Genomic DNA, 13348 nt, shown 5'->3' on the forward strand with positions numbered 1-13348 from the left:
ACTGGGACTCAGAGAGGGCAAGGGCCAGACTGGTATTAACCCCAGGCAAGATTCCATCTCAAACCTGCATGACACCCCTAAAAGCCCATTCCACTCCACTGTTGTGCTGTCTCATCTGTGCTACTCCTCAAAGTCCACAGAAGCCCTTTTTCAGGCAAGGAAAGCAAGGACTCCCTGTGTCCCGGGGCTCTGCCTGTCCTGGGGCTCCCCGTGTCCAAGGACTCTCCTGTCCAGGGACTCCCCAGGCCCCCCATGGCCAGGGCTCCGCCGTCCTTGGGCTCCCTGTGTCCCAGGACTCCTGGCCAGCAGGTGGCAGAGCTAGCGAGAGACACTCAGTCCTCCTCGCGCCACCTGGCAAGAGTCAAGCTGGGTGGTGCCAGTGATTCCCCTCTGGGCAGCTGGATTCTGCAGTCCAGCTGAGAGGTGGTAGTGTTGGATAAGCAGAATCCAGGGCTTGGAGACGAGTGGCCATGCCCGGGGGGACAACAGGCAGCAGCTGCAGAGTGATCTGCCCCAAACCACTGGGCCCAGAGGTGCGGGACCCCGAGTGGCCAAGCCCTCCTTGACCAGCACCTTCCCATTATCTGCAAAGGGGATGCAGCCATGCTTAGGTTGGGGAGGTGGAAATCCCACTCCGCCGTCAGCCAATGGGATGGGTTGGGGTGGGGGGTCTCAGGGCCACCACGGGTTCCCTGTCACCCTACCTCTGAATGCATACATCCTTAGATGGGAGCTCATGACCTCGTGTGGTCACCCTTTTGACCTCAAGCAGTTGCAGCTGTTGGGAACTTCTAACATCCAGCAGAAACCTGGTTCTCCCTGCAGCTTTTCACATATGCCCGAGGGATGGCCTTATAGAACTGGCCAGAAGCCAGGTAGAGGGTGGGTGAGAGGGAGAGACGGGGCTCCCGGGCCCTGTGGCGGTGGGCCAGGGGCAGAGGCCACCTTCCCTGAACTCTGACTCTTTCCAGCCCCCATCTGCAGCCTGGGTCAGAGAGGGAGGCCAATCCCCGGGCCCTGCAGGGTGGGCGGAGCCCACGGAGTCGTAAATTCACCCCTGGGAGGAGAAAAGTCACTGTTCCCCGAGAGGTCCCACCCATTCGGGCCTCCACAGTGGGAACCCTGGGGCGATGAGGGTGGGAGACTGCCCAGATGGACTGGGTTGGAGCCCCACCGCCTCCTCCCAGTGATCTAAAGCTGGCGAGAACCTCTCTACGCCTCGATGGGTCTTCCGTCTGTAAAAACGGGAGGACAGCAGAACGCTCCCTCGCGGACTGTGGGAATACAACTGGTGCCAATGGGCGGGCGCCGCGTGCAGCCAACAGCAGGCGCTGGAGGAGGATACCCGGGAAACTGGGGGTGACGATAGAGCCGACCGGCCCAAGTCCGGGGATGGGGCGCCAGGCCTGCCCCGCTCCCCGCGCGGGCCGCATGGCCCGGGCACGTCCTCGAAGGAGGCCGGGAGAGGGCGGCCGGCAGCCCGGGCCACAGCCGCATAGGTCCCGGCAGGTGCCCGGGCCTCCGCTGCTCCACGAGGGGCCGTGGTCGGCAGAGACGGACACCCCCAGCGCCCAATGGCAAGCCGGCGTCTCCCCGCGCTCGTCCAATCGGCGCCGGTTGCCGGGCCTCCCGACCAATGAGAACAGTGGCGGCGGCGGGGAGGGGCGAGGGTCGCGGCGCTGGCAGGCCGGCTTTGCGCACCGGCGGAGTAAGGGGCGGAGGGCTGGCCCCGGTTGCGCGGGGCGCTGAGGGTGCGCCCCGCACCGGCGCGATCGGAGGCCCCCGGACGGTCACCCGCGTCCGCCCGGGGACGCCGCGCGCCGAGGGACAGGCGGACGCCCGTCTGGGGCGGGGGCCGTGCTGCGGCGCCGCCCACAACCGCGCTCCAGGTAGGCTCCGGCCGGGAACCCGGGTCGGGGTCGGGGCCGGCATCCGGGCTGCGGGCCGGGCAGGGGCCGGAATCGAGGTCTGGGCAGGGGTCCGTGCCGGGGATCCAGGCCGGCCCCACTCCACCCGCACGGCGCCGCGGTGCGCGAGACCCTGGACCGGCGGGGGCGGGTCCCTTTGTGCGCGGCCTGGGGTCCTGCCCGGCCGGCCGTGCTCCTAGCTCCGCGCACCCCTCCGGTCGCGGCGCAACCTGAGCCGTGTCCGCCCTACTCGACCGGGCGCCTTGGGCCGGCGCTACGCAGCCACGGAAACTTTCCATCGGCAGAGCGAATCAGGGGCTGGGGAACTTTCCCGGGGCGGCTAGCCGCCGGGAAGCACCGGCACGGCGGGGACGGGGAATGCCCCGGCCGGCGCCGCGCCGCGCCGCGCCCGCCGCCCAGAGGACGAGGGAGGGAACGCTGCCCGGGGTCCCTGCCCTGAGCCCCAACCTGGCTCCCCCTCCTCGCCTCCCCAGCGCCCCGCTGGTGGGTCCCCAACCGCTGGTGTGAGGCGCGTTCCCCCCGACCCGAAGTGGGACTCGGCCCAGATTGGCTGTTAACCTGAACGCGCAGCCAGAGATCCCCAGCCTGCCTCTTTTGCTCTTAAATAATTAAATATTGGGTTATTACAACATGTCACCATTTCTAACCTCTGCACAACGTGTCACAGTGAAAACAGGAGTTTGAGACTCCCGTGCCCCTTTCCCTTTAACCCAAAGGTGTTTAGGAACAAGAACAGCTGCTCCGAGGGTCTCATTCCGTGTGTAACCCACCCCCCCCCCACCCCTTTCACAGGTCACCCGAGTCGCCGTGCAGGGCACACGCCAGGTGAGGGTCTATGAGCCCAGGGGTGTCCTCCCAGTGAGGGCATGCCCAGCCCAGCACTGGGAGCCTCGGGGTCCAGGCTCCCGGAGGTCCGCCCGGCCCAAGCAGGTCCCACCTGCCCTGCCTCAGTGTATCTGGACCCGCAGCAGTCAGTTCCCGAGCAGGTGGTCTGGGTCTGGGGTTCAGCCACAGCGTGTGGAGCTGTGAATCTGGCATTTGTGCTTTCCCGCAGCCTCGCTTGTCCCTTCCACAGTGCCCTGTCTCTCCCCCGTTGCCCACACCCCCGAGTCTGAGGTCCACTGGCACCCAGCCCAGGGCCAGGCATAGAGCACGCACTGCGCTCAGGACTCTGGTCTGGCCATGGCCTGGGGAGGAGGTCCCGCAAGAACAGCCCGGCCAGCCCCTACCCCGCTCTCAACATGGGCACGATGCCTGCTAAACACGTGCCTCCTGGAGGAGCGGGGCCCGCCCTCAGCCCTGCCAGGCTAGAGCTGCCCCCCCACCCAGCCTGGGCCGCATGCCTCCCCCCAGGGTGGCCCCTCAGGTCACTTCTCAGTCCCAGGAGTCCCTCTGCGTCTCCCGGTTTCCTCAGGGGCTGCACCACCAGCCCCATCTGTGCTGCACGGGATTGAGGTGGGTTCCTTCCCCTCCACCCCGGGGCGACCAGTGAGATCCTCCACCTCCAAGAGGAGCCAAGGGGTGGATGGAGACCCCAGCCCACCAGAGCCAGTGGGGGGGAGGGAGGGGACAGCCGGGGTGGGGGTCCTGGGGTAAGTGCTGTGAGGGTAGCCAGGATTCCCCGGGGCTTTCCCCAGCGGTGGCTCAGTTGGGCACCTGCTCCTCTGCTGCCTCATCCATCAAGACTCAAATGAGGTGTCAGCCACTCAGCAGGAACCCCAGAGTCAGAGTGTAAGTGAGAACTTGGGGTCAGAGAGTTACAGAGGGACTCAGGGCCAGAGAGGAACTGGGGGAATTCGGGGTCAGAGAGTAACCAGCGAGACTCGGGGTCCAAGAAGAATAAGCAGGGGGACTCGGGGTCAGGAGCCCCTTCCTGGGGCTTCGCCCAGGAGGCCTGCACAGCCGACCTGTCTGGAGCTGGGGGGCATCCGTATCACTTGCGGGGCCCCTCCCTGGGTGTGGGAGGGCGCGGTGGGTGTGAGGCACAGCCCTAACCGGGGCCCTGGAGGACCCTGAACGGCTGGCGCCCTCCAGCAGAGCAGGCACAAGCTGAGTGCGGCCAGCAGAGGGCGCCCGGGGCTGCCACAGCCAGCAAGAGCGGCTCCACCCAGCCCCCCAGTGCAGGGGAGGATGAGGTGACCCTTTCCCAGGCGCCCAGAGGCACTCACTGGAGCTTTGCTCTGTCTGGGCCCCCTGCCCAGGGTGGGGAGCTAGAGAGGGCAAGGCCCCTGGGTACTGGGCACAGCAGGGGGAGCAGGCTGGAGCCGGGCTCCCAGTGGCCATCCTGTCATGCATGGCCCCTGGGTCCAGGCCAGGCCTCAGCGCCAGCCGCTGGACACCAGGCCGTGCCTCTCTGTCTCAGTGTCCTGGGTGGCACAGAGGGCGCAACCAAAGGGGGTCCTTTCAAGATGCACAGAGTGACCAGCGGCCAGCAGGGGCTGGCCAGGATTTCTGTGGTGGAGCAGGACTCCAGGCTAAGTGCAGGGCAAGCTTGGGCTCCTCACCACCTTCCACGGCCCAGAGCTGCCTGCCTATTCCCCCCAGCCCGAGCCCCCAGCCCCCCTCCCCCCATCTCCCGCCCCAACCCTCCAGCCTCCCAGCCTGGGCCCCCTCCCCCCAACCTGGGCCCCATCCTCCCATCCCCCCAGCCCAGGCCCCATCCCCTCAGCCTGGGCACCGCCCCCCAGCCTGGGCCCCAACCCCCGAGCCCGGGCCCCATCCCTCCATCCCCCAGCCCCCCAGCCCAGGCCCCATCCCTCCATCCCCCCGCCCCCCAGCCCGGGCCCCATCCCTCCATCCCCCCGCCCCCCAGCCCAGGCCCCATCCCTCCATCCCTCCCCGCCCCCCAGCCCGAGCCCCATCCCTCCATCCCTCCCCGCCCCCCAGCCCAGGCCCCATCCCTCCATCCCCCAGCCCCCCCAGCCCGGGCCCCATCCCTCCATCCCCCCGCCCCCCAGCCCGGGCCCCATCCCTCCATCCCTCCCCGCCCCCCAGCCCGAGCCCCACGCCCCTCTGGGCTGGGATTATGCCGTGGGGGCTCCCTTTCACTGCCAGGCATCTCCCGTCTGTGCTTGCTGTCGTGGCTCTTGGCCAGCCTGTGCAGACGGCTCCTGCCCAGATGGGGACACTGCAGGCCTTTCCGGGGCAGGGGCAGCCCCCTCAGCCCCCGGGCTCTTGGTGCAGGGTCCTTGTTCCACAGGGAACCCCGAGCCCGCCGACCGGCTCTGAGGGTTGCTGAGGAGGGCTCCCTGCGACAGGCACCCTCAGCCTTGCTGCACAAGCCCTACCGCTGCTTCTGCCTTCAGGTCTCAGGCCTGCCCGTCTGTCTGTCCATCTGTCCGGCTCTCCTGAGACTCTGCCCCCAGCACCCCAGCATACAATGCCGCGGAGGCGAGGCGCCCTGGGCACGCAGACCCCGCCCAGGTCCACGCCCACCATGCACAATCCAGACCCTCCCGGTCCTCGGTCCTTCTCGTCCTGAAGACGCCCCCCACCCCCACACTGGCCTGTACCCTGGGTTGCCTCTGCTTTGGTGGCTTCTTGGCCTGCTGGAGCCCCTGAGGTGGGAGCCACGTTCTTCCTATGGTTGGGTGGTTATCAGGACTGATAATAAAGACACGTCGTTCTTGTGGGACGAGGTATTTGTCAACGCTTAAGCCAGAAGCAGGCGTGCCCCAGACATACCACATTCAGACCAAACATTGATTCCTGACCTCAGGGTGGGGGCCACAGGTCCTGCCACGGGCAGGCAGACACCCAACCATGCCTCCCTCCCAGGAACTCACACACACACGTGTACACGCGTGCACACACACGCCTGGCTCGAGCACCCACCCCCCTCCGCCCCGCCTTCTCCCTTGGCTCTGGCCCTGGCCTCCTGCTCTCCTGTCACAATCCTGTCCCAACTGGAAGCCCTTCCCCTTGTTGAAGGGGGCTGCCAGGAGACATAAGGCCGCACCCTCAGGTCCCCAAATGAGCCATGTCCAGAAGGAAAGGCTGGATGGAGGCTTGGAACACTTGGGTGACACGCAGAGCCGGGGGGAGAACCCCTGTCACTGTGATCCCTGGAGGGGCCTCCCGCCTGTCTGTACCACCCTGTTTTTCATTTTTTCAGCAATATTGCCAGACCTAGATGCAAGCACAGGGGAGGTGTCCCCAGGCCTGGACACAGACAGAGGGGAGGTGTCCCCAGCCCCCTGGCTGAGACAGGCACCTCCAAGGTCCTTGGTCTGGGCCTGGGAGGCTCGCTGCCTGCCTATGAGGCACACGGATGGGGCCGGCCTCAGGGGACCTGGGGAGGTGGGGCGCGGACCCCTGCACTGGCCCTGGTGTGGGAGCTTATCATAGCAGAGCGCGCCCAGCCTTGGGAACCCGGAGAGGTTATCCGCTTACAACTCTGAACACTCTGGGTTTTGAAGGATAGCCAGAAGCGTTAGAAATGCCCAGGCGGCCAATGCTAAGTGTGGATGCGACAGACCCGGTGGGAGGGGGGACGAGAACGTGCTCACGGTCCTGTGGGGCGGGCCCCTGTCGGCGCGCGATGGGATGCCCCTGGGCTGGGATGACCAGGGATGACCAGCCGGGGTCTGACCCCATCCAGGAGGGACTCGGCCCCACAGATTGGCCTCAGCAGGTGTCCTCTGGCTCCCTGCTGGATGAAGAGCCCACCGATGGGTGTCTGGACGTGCTGACCTCCCCGGGGACATTCCATCCTCACATGGGTGGTGGGCAGGGTGGCTTGTGGTCAACAGAAGGATGGGCTGTGGCCTGAGTGTGTGTGTGCGCCTCTGGTCAGCCTCAGCCCAGGTGGGCACAGCCCCCGGGCTGGACAGTGAGGCCTCCTGCCAGCCCTGCTTGAATCCACCGACGGGCTGGGCGTGGACCACAGATGCTGGCTTGTGGGATGCCCCTGCATTGGGGACAACCCACCAGGACATCAGAAGGGCAGGTCTGCGCTGCCCTGACGTGGATGCCCAGCAGGTCAGTGCCCACATGTTGCACAGGCCGCCAGCTCCGCTCCTGCTCAGGGCAGCTTCTGCCGAACCAGAGAGGCTGGAGCCGCCAGCATTGATGGGCAACGGGCCCACGTGCCGCGGGAGGCTCTGTCCTTCGGGGCCGGGTGGCCTCCAGCACACACAGCCGCGCCGGGCCACGGTCGGGGGGAGGGGCTGTGCCCGGCGTGCGTCAGCCCTGCCTCATGGGCTCCTCTGCAGTGACAGCTCCAGGGGCACGGGGCGCAGCGCCCGGGGAGGGAGGCAGGGACAGAGGCAGAGGGGGCCCCGGGCCCGCGTGGCCGGGCGGTCTGTTTGCCACGCCGTTGGACTCATGGAGGGTGGCGGCCTCTGAGAACACCAACCCAGCGTCTCCGTGGCCAGGCCGCGGGGCCGCGCGGGGCCTGCTTGGTCAGGATGAGGAGGCTCGACCCCGTCCAGGCTGTGGGCCTCTTGGGGTCAGGGCCGCAGGCATCGGCCATGGCGGGCTTTTTACAGCCTTTCAGTGTTTGCCTGTGGCTGGTGACTTTCCGTTCGAGAAAGTTTCAAACAGCACGTTCTACGCGGAAGCTGTGGAAGTCTTCTTCTTCCGACGGTTCCACGTCCCACGCGTGTCCTCTGAGCATGGCTGGGCGAGCTCACGTTCGTCCAGCCCGTTGGTGTTTGCAGGTCGGCATCCACACCCGAGATTTCACCCACCTGGAGCAGATGGGAGGCGAGGGCCGATCTTGGTTGACACAGTTGTATGTGAACTGTTACCTGAGCAACGTGTCCTGTCAGCGGAACCCCCAAACAGTACCCCTGGGTCCTCCTTGGCAGCTCCGGCCAACCAGCCTCTGTGGGACAGTCCTGGGCAGCCTCAAACTGGCCCCGCAGGTCTGGGCTGGTCCACGTGGTCGGCGGGCCCCCACCATGCTGGCTGGCCTGCACGCAAGTCCCACTCTGGTCTCCCTGAGTCTCCAGCCCCTCTGAGCCCCCTTGGTGATGGAGAACAGGTCCCTGCTGTGGGGAAGCCTCTCGGAAGCCCCCGCAGTGATGCTGGCCCCCTTTGCGGCGTCCAGCCTCTGAGCATGCGGCTGCCTGTGGCTGGGCGGGCCTGGGCGGTCCCCCGAGGCTCTCCTGCTCCCTGGCGGCCTGCAGGGAGTGTGTGGGTCTCCTCTAGGTGTGGGCTTGGCACGCCTGTGACCTCCAGTGGATGCAGCGCCAGCTGCCCCTGCACCTGCCTGTTTGGGTCTCAGCTCGGGGTGGGGCCTCGCCCGCCAACCACAATTAGCTTCTGCCTGTCCCCCGGGTGCTCTGCTCTGCTCCCAGCCTGGACCCCTCTGTCAGCTGCCTTCCCCAGGCCCGGAGCCTGTGCCCGTCCCAGCCCGGTGTGACCCTCCGCAGGGCACCAGAGTCGTCCGCTCCACCCTGAGTTTGGTCTTGTGCTCGGATCTGGGGAGGGCCCCGGTTGATGTTTGCGATCGATGAGTTTGGTATTTCAAATATGCCTTTAGTTAAACTTTCTCTTTTCAAAATATTTTCACTCTCCGTGAAATCCTAATTAGGCCGTTCATTCGTCTGAATGTACTTGCTGCTCTCTACATTTTGCAGGATAACGAGACGGAGCCGGCTGGCAGCCCGTCCTCTGGGGCCCCCACTTGCTCATGCCCGGCAGGGAGAGCCTGGCGCCCTTGGGCCGTGGGTGGGGGTCAAGTGTGCAGGTGGGCACATGGGGCCTGGGTGGCATGCTGGCTCTGACAATGGGAACGCTGCCCGATGTTTCCTTAGAATGTCCAGAGCTGGGTTTACCCTCGAGATATTGAGACACGGGAGAAAGGAAGGCGCCTGTTTGCAGAGCTGTCAGCTGGTCCTCACCGTAGAGGAGCATCTGTCTGCAAATAGGGTGGGTGGGCCGCGGGGGGCTGAGCCAACATCACAGACCGCCTAGGGGCACCGTGGACCCCTTGGTGCTCCCTGGGGTGGCCCGGTGCTCGGTGGCCTGAGGAGGGGCAGCAGCCTGGCGGCCGGGGCGCAGAGCCCAGGGAGAGCACACCGTGTGGCCCCGTTGGTGTGAGCACAGCCTTCCCGGCTTCCTCCTGGGCGGGTAGCTCAGGCCCGCCGCGCCCCCGCAGCCCTGCTGGAGGCCGCTCTGTGGGGCGGCTCCCGGCCGGATCTGGGGTCTCTCGGGGACCCCCTGCGCCGGCGGCCGTGGCCCCGGCATCCCAGTCTCACCACCGCCATCCTCCATCCTGACGGCTCGGGGTTGTTCTCCGCGTTTGGCAGGTGTGCCTCTGGTCTGTGTCCCGTGGCCTCGGACAGCATCCCGGCCACCAAGCCTCCACTGTGTTTTTCTTTAAATCCCAGCGGGGTCCATGATCAGTCCTTCTTATAGTTTGTTCCCAGTTCATCAGATCAAGGTCGTCGTTCACCTCTCAAGGACGCATATCAGCAGCTCCCTCAGTCTTGCGTCAGTTACCTGCAGCTCTCTGGGGCCCTGGGGCGGCAGGGGCGGCCCCGGGTGCTGGGGTCTCTGCTGCCCCAGGGCTTCTGTCCAGGGTCCTGGCCCAGCCACACCCACCCTCCCGTCACAGGGACCTCCGGCGTGGACCGAGGCTGGGTGCTGCAGGCCAGGCCTCACGGGTCTGCCCGACTCTCCAGGAGCCAGACTCCTGCCTCCCCCAGCACACGGATGTCAGAGACCACCCACCACCCATTCCCCAGGGCAGGCAAGGCTGCTTAGGGCAGCTTGGTGGGCTCACAGCCACACAGCGTGGACGGGCGTGTGTGCGCGTGACCTTGTAGGTGGCTGCAGGCATGTGCCCGCAGGGGGGTCCGAGGAGGCCCCCAAACTGCCAGTCGGCCTGCTGCAGTGATCCACATCCTGCTGGTGAGGCCAGGGCACACGCCTCTTCGGTCTCATGGGATGGGGGGAGTCGGGGAGCCAGGCAGGGGCACTGAGGAGGGGCTGGGGGTGTGGGGGCAGAGTCTGCACTGGGTGGGGTGGGATGGAGCCCCCTGCCCCTGCTGGGGCGTTTGCATATAAAATATGAGACTGCACTGTTGGCTGGAGGCTGTTGGTGTCTGGACCTGTTGCCATGGGCACCCCTGGGCTTCGGGCACCGGTCTGGCTCCCAGGTCCTGGGGGAGGGGGAAGGGCGGTCTGGAGCAGAGGAACTGGCATCCAGATCAGCTTGTGGGGGGAGGTGGGGGTTCCAGGGCCCCCGGGAGGGGCCGGTGCTGGCTGGAGGCCACATGGGACCCTGGGCAAGGGCAGACCAGCGGGGCCCTTAGATGCTGTGGGCTGGGGGCGAGGCTGAAAGGGCCCGGGGCCCCCTTCCCGGGGCGAGGTCTGCTCAGTCACCCGCTCATTCATGCCCAGGTGACCCAGCCGCCCTGCCTCTGCCCACAGCCACTGGAGGGTCTTCTGACACCGTCACCCCCCAGGCTGTGGGAGCGGTGTTTGCAGGGCCCCCCGTTATTCCCCAATGAGGGGATGGGTGACCCTTTTCCCACTCTCTCACTTCCCGGGGAACCTCCCCGAAGCCAAGCCGCAGGACCGTGAGGCCCCGGGCTGGGCTTGGGGGGGCGGGGGCGTGCCGGGACTGCTGACAGTGGTCCGTGCGAGCCCGTCTGGGAGCCCAGAAGAGTCAGCAGCTCCCAGGAATGCTGGCAGGGCAGCCAGCCAGGCAGGCGAGGGGCCCCCGCCCCTGACCACGGGGGCCGCCCCTTGGCAGCCCACGCCCCTGCCCCATGTGGGTCTGCCCACAGAGAACCGACCTTCCCGGACCAGCGCAGCCCCAAGCTGCCCCCAGGGCTGTGGCCCCTGCTCCAGGCGCTGGGTTAGCAAAGCTGCAGGGGTCAGACGGAGGTCACCCGGGGAGGGCCGCCGGGCAGGGTGCCCAACACATGGGGCACTGCCAACTGCCTGGTCAGCAGTGGCCAGGGTGGCCGAGGCCCACAGGGATGGGGGCGGCGGGGACCAAGCAACACGCTAGGGGGGCTCCGTGCTGGGCCCACACCGCCCCGAGGGTCCCACCTCCCCTCCCCGGCAAGGCCCCCTCCTGCCCCAGTCTGTCCTGAGCTCCTGTGGCAAGTCTGCCCCGGGCCACTCGCTGGCCAGGCTGCATATCCTCGGGGCAGGCAGGTGAAGGTGGGGTGGGATGGGGGACAGGGCCAGCCTGGCTCCAGACCTGCGCCCTGTGTCCCCCACCCCGTCCTGAATCCAACTGCCCATCCGGCAGGGGGCTTCCCTGCTGCTTCCGCCCCCTCCCCTTATCCAGGTAGAGCAGGTCTTCTGTCAAAGGCGGGGAGGCTGTGGGAAGTCCCCAGGCCCCCACAGGGAGCCCCGCTGGGCCCAGGGGCTCACCCCAGGAACCCTTCTGTAGGCAGGCAGTGCTGGGGGTGGTATCCTGAAACACCAGACTCTCCAGCTGGCTCTGCAGCCTCGGGGTGGGGGGCGGGGCTGAGGGGCCGGACCGTGTCCCCCAGAGACTCACTGGCCACAGGCTCCCTGGAGCTGAAGCCCCGCCACCCCTCAAAGGGCCTTTGTGCCACCACAAAGAGGCTCTGTGCCTCTCAGGGAAGCTTGGGTGTTGCCATGGTGACATAGGGGCCTGGGAAGAAGGGGTCCTACGTCTTGGGGGGGAAGGGGTGTTCCCGGCAGAGGGCACTGGTGCACACGGGCCACAGCCCTCGGCCTGGACGGACAGCTGCCCAGCTGCGCCTCGCTGGGCTCCTTGAGGTCTCACTGACCTCCTGGCCGTGGGGCATGAGCTGGGCTCCCAGGCCTGGGGGCCAGCGGGACCCTCCAGGTTTGGCCCCTCCTCAGGAATGCCTTGGCCTGGTGCCCACCCCATAGCACGGTGCGGAGGGGTTCTCCCGGGGTGGAATGGTGGTGGGGGACCCTGGGGGAGGCGATGCAGACAACAGGCTGCTCCCCCATGCAGCCCACCATGGGCTCTGCTGTCGTGGCCGGGCTGGAGGGGGTGGTGTGCCTGCCAGCCCCGTGCCTCCGTGCCCTGCCCTGTCCTGCCCTTGGGGCAGCCCTGGACTGGCTGCTGCAGACACCGTGGGGAGGGGTCCTGGGCGCCCAGCACCCCCTGGGAGCCTGTCGGGCTTCACCATTGGGCTGTGATGCACCCAGAGTCTGGGGCAGAGGCAGGGGGCGGCCGTCCATCAAGTCTCCCCAGAGTGGCAAGGCCCCCGTGACTCGGAGCACGCATCTGTAACCCACCCCAGCAGGAATCTTAGACCAAGACCCTTCTGGGGTCTAATAGGGGCTCCCTGTGGCCCAGGCCTCCCATCCCAGCAGCTGGCACGCTCACCCACCCTCTGGCCAGGGCCAGGCCTGTCCCTGCCATGTCCAGCCTGCGGCTACCTGGCCGCTTCCAGGTCCTGGCCCTGGACCCAGCCCTAGGCTCTTGGATGCTGGACCTCAGGTTCCACATGCCCCAGAAAACGTTCTGCCTTAGCCTGCCTCCAGGCCTCCTGCAACTGCCCCTCACATCCTCAGTTCCTCCCGGACTGCCCGTCCAGCAGCCCCTGCCCTGCGGCTGGCCAATGCTGCCCAGGCCCTGGGCGTCTCCTTCATGCAGGGCAGGAACCCCTCAGGAATTGCCCCTTCCCAGAGTGGCCATCCTCTGTGTGGTTAGTGGATGCTCCTGGGTGTTCATGGGGACGGCCTGGGGGCAGGAGGAGGGGCCATCTGTGTCCATCTCCCACCCCTGTGGTGTCTGGCCCAGGTGGAAGCGGGGCACCTCCTCTGCTGGGCAGAGCTGACATCCAGCCTGACGCCCAGTTCCCTGAAGACCTGGCTGCTTCCCTCGGGGCCCCGGGGCGAGCTTCTGGACCCTGCCCTCACCTGCCAGGCTGCTGCGGGGAGGGCACCCGCCTTCCCAGCTCTTACCTGCTTCCTGCAGTGGCTCGTGTACCCCTCCCCCAGAGCCCCACCACAGCCCATGTGTGTGCTGACGTGCACGCATGTGACCATTTCCACACACACCCTGCGCACAGCATCGCTGGGCCACACACCTGGTCTAGTAGGGTCTAGTGAAAGTCGCTCCGTCGTGTCCGACTCTTTGCGGCCCCATGGGCTATGCAGTCCATGGAATTCTCCAGGTCAGAATACTGGAGTGGGTAGCCTTTCCCTTCTCTGGGGGAATCTTCCCAACCCAGGGATCGAAACAGGGTTTCCTGTATTGCAGGCAGGTTCTTTACCAGCTGAGCCTCCAGGGAAGCCCAGCACGCCTGGCAGGCGCCCTGTTCACTCTTGGGCTTGGCTCGGCTTCTGCTGACTCCCAGGCACTGTGTAGATGGCGGGGATCACTTGTCTACTGGACGTTGTGAACCCTTGGTCCCCACATGGCGACGGTATCTCGGTTTTGTGTTTTTTTCCTACTGCCTATCGTGGAAAATTGGAAACAAGCATCAGTGGAGAGCGGTGGCGTG

At 66.7% G+C, this 13348-nt stretch overlaps 1 protein-coding gene across 4 annotated transcripts in view; it reads left to right on the top strand.

The window, feature by feature from the left end:
* The first annotated feature begins 1671 nt into the window (after positions 1-1671).
* The window catches only part of ARVCF (ARVCF delta catenin family member), a 30465-nt gene continuing 18788 nt past the window's right edge, over positions 1672-13348 (top strand). For 3 of the 4 annotated variants that reach the window (XM_043901014.1, XM_043901015.1, XM_043901013.1), the window contains exon 1: positions 1673-1889. The gene's annotated coding sequence lies outside the window, so the exon portion shown is untranslated. Of the gene's footprint in view, positions 1890-13348 lie in introns of all 4 variants that reach the window. The other variant, XM_043901012.1, reaches the window with a different exon arrangement.

The sequence above is a fragment of the Cervus elaphus genome, chromosome 5, assembly GCF_910594005.1.
Source record: "Cervus elaphus chromosome 5, mCerEla1.1, whole genome shotgun sequence".
Classification (NCBI taxonomy): domain Eukaryota; kingdom Metazoa; phylum Chordata; class Mammalia; order Artiodactyla; family Cervidae; genus Cervus; species Cervus elaphus.